This window comes from Sinocyclocheilus anshuiensis, unplaced genomic scaffold (assembly GCF_001515605.1).
Source record: "Sinocyclocheilus anshuiensis isolate Anshui unplaced genomic scaffold, SAMN03320099.WGS_v1.1 scaffold1393, whole genome shotgun sequence".
Taxonomy (NCBI): Eukaryota; Metazoa; Chordata; class Actinopteri; order Cypriniformes; family Cyprinidae; genus Sinocyclocheilus; species Sinocyclocheilus anshuiensis.
This window is the reverse complement of record NW_015548343.1, coordinates 1183329-1186125: the sequence shown is the minus strand read 5'-3', so window position 1 is coordinate 1186125 and position 2797 is coordinate 1183329. Positions and strand designations below refer to the sequence as shown.

Sequence of the window (2797 nt, the reverse complement as noted above, 5' to 3'; positions counted from 1 at the left end):
CGGGGCATGTTGTCACATTTCACTTCCATTTTTTGAGGGTAAATAAAGAAAAACGTATACACTGTAATTATGAAACAAAGCGACATATTTGTACTAGACAAGTGTGAAATTACTGTGGATAAAAAAAATTATACTCTGAACCTCATGTGGATTTACACAATTTGAGAAAGTCAAAAAGTGTTACTTTGTGCCCCGCTCTCCCCCTAACATATTAAGTTAGAGGAAGATGCGACTGAATTGATGCGTGAATAATACACTTCCAGCAGTCATGATAAACAGTTGGCGGTTAAAGTTTTCTATGCACACTTTGATTTGACGAAAGTCATGGGACCTATTACTCTCTATCCAATCACATTGATGGATAAAAATAAAATTAAAATAATCATGTAATGACCACAAATGGAAGAAAATAGCGGAGTAAAACCGATACATCACTTAAAATGTACTCAAGTAAAAGTAAAAGTACACAATTTTTAAACTACTCAAAAAAGTACAATTACTGATAAAAACTACTTAATTACTGTAACGTGAGTATTTGTAATTCGTTACTTCACACCCCTGACAAACATGCATAAAGGTGCACCCCCCCCCCAGTAACTAGCATAACAACAACAACAACAAAACCATTTCTTGTAATTTTTCGGTATATTCTACAAAAGGCAGAATATTATGCATGTGCAATATTATGCATATTAACTCCTTTTTTTGTTGCACAATTGCATTAGGCAATATTTTCTGACATTCACTCAAGCCAGAGGTCACTCTCATCCATACATCCATGTGTATGGAAGAGAATGGCTTCTGACTACAGTGAGTGACTGAAAATCTATCTCCTAATATGTTAACTGCATCATCGAATGTCAATCAATTTCTAGCGGAGGTTTCTGCTGCAGCTGAAACTAGACAATTTTTAAACTACTCAAAAAAGTACAATTACTGATAAAAACTACTTAATTACTGTAACGTGAGTATTTGTAATTCGTTACTTCACACCCCTGACAAACATGCATAAAGGTTTCTAGCGGAGGTTTCTGCTGCAGCTGAAACTAGTACTATTTCTTCAAGATAAATATAAAAAATTGGATTATAGTCAAATACATTATTTAGTAACCAATAATGGGTTGTATTCATTAAAATCACTTTAATACTATGTGTAAATGCATAAAATAAGCCTCGAATATATTCAATATATACTTTTTAAAATTGAATATATACTTTTTCAGTGAATTTTAGATCCACTATACTGACTTTGATATGTCACTATTTTAATGATTTTATAACAAGGATGTGACATCCTTGTGTAAACTGAATGTTTTATGCAAATTATTCTGCAAGTGATGTTTGCTTTAAATGATATCTTAGTTATGAAGTCTCTCTGCTGAAGTCATCCATGAATAGCATTCTTCTAGTAAAGAGCATGTAGGGGGGGTTAACCCTTACAAAAAAAAAAAAAGGCTGCTAATGGCCTCTTCCTGTCCAAATTTCTTGGATGCAGACAGTGTCAGTGTCAGGTATAGATAAGGACTTCTGAAACCATAAAGTCACAAGACTCTGACACTTTCTTTCTTAAAGAACCCTCAGGTCATTATAAGGATTTTATTGTATTTTATTTTATTTTTTTACTGAATCATAAAGGTATTCTAATGCAGATTGTAATTCTGTTTTTCAAACTTTTCATACCAAACTTTTACATTATAAGACCTGGTCATGGACAAATAGTATAATGCATAATAATGCACCGTGACACATTTTCAAGTGTTTTAATGCATTCTACTATTTGTTTTTATTGAGAATACTTGTCAACATACAACTTATTCAGTGTGCAGTCATTTTATGATGCATTATATATAGAGAGAAAGCCTTACTGTACTTCTGTAATTCTGTAGATAGCCCATTTACTTGCCCCACAACTATGAAGTTCCAGGCAAAGTTATTTATTGCAACACTGTTGTACTGTGGCAACACCTGGCTTATGTTTTAGCCTTCTTCATTTGAAAGTCACTTTTGAGAAAAATGTCTAAATGCATCATGTAAATATTTGACCAGTTCTTTAATCATCTAAGAAGTACATTACTTTATATAATCATCCCTGTTCAAAGGTGTCCATGTCTGCACTGTCTGCAAATATTTGTTTCTTTATTGCTAAAAGGTGTGATCAAACAAGTGAGCATATGGTAAACATAACATTTCATAAGAGCATGAATTATGGAACACGCATTGTTCCCTGAAAATCCTTGCTCTACATTAAGTTAACACTGCTACCATTTTAAAGTAAATGACAATACAATTACAAGAACAATCTTTAGATTGTTATCTGAGACCACAAAAAGTTTTACAACTACTTTAAATCATTCTTACCTCTTTTGGTTGTTTTTGCTGGAAGCTTCAGTCAGGATCCTGTTAGAGTTCAGTTAAGGCTCAGTTAAGGCTGTGTTTTTCTGCTCACTAATGGTTGATGTGGGTCAAGCACACTGTGAACCCTCAGTGAAAAACTGAGCATGTTTCCTTCCTTTCCTCTGTTTAAAATATCAGTCAGGGCCAAACTCCACCCTCAGGAACACTCCCCTCTCTCGGTGGAGATAAAACAAATACCTTGCAGCCAAGTGAAGGAATAGCTCTCTCCTTATTGAAAAAATATGCACAGAAACCCAAAGCATATACAGTAGCAGTAATTAAAAACTGAATTCATATTAACCATATTTTTTAAGTCAGCAAAGACTGAATTTCGTGTATGTTACTTTAAATGGGGTTATTAGGGGAAAGAACTGACTGCCAGTTTTCTCTCTCTCTCTCTCTC

At 33.8% G+C, this 2797-nt stretch overlaps 1 protein-coding gene across 1 annotated transcript in view; it reads right to left on the bottom strand.

Annotated features, from left to right (window-relative positions):
- The window catches only part of LOC107656638 (epiplakin-like), an 11363-nt gene extending 8876 nt beyond the window's left edge, over positions 1 to 2487 (bottom strand). Inside the window, exon 1 of the mRNA XM_016444561.1 lies at positions 2359 to 2487. The gene's annotated coding sequence lies outside the window, so the exon portion shown is untranslated. The remainder of the gene's footprint in view (positions 1 to 2358) is intronic.
- Positions 2488 to 2797: the final 310 nt, after the last annotated feature.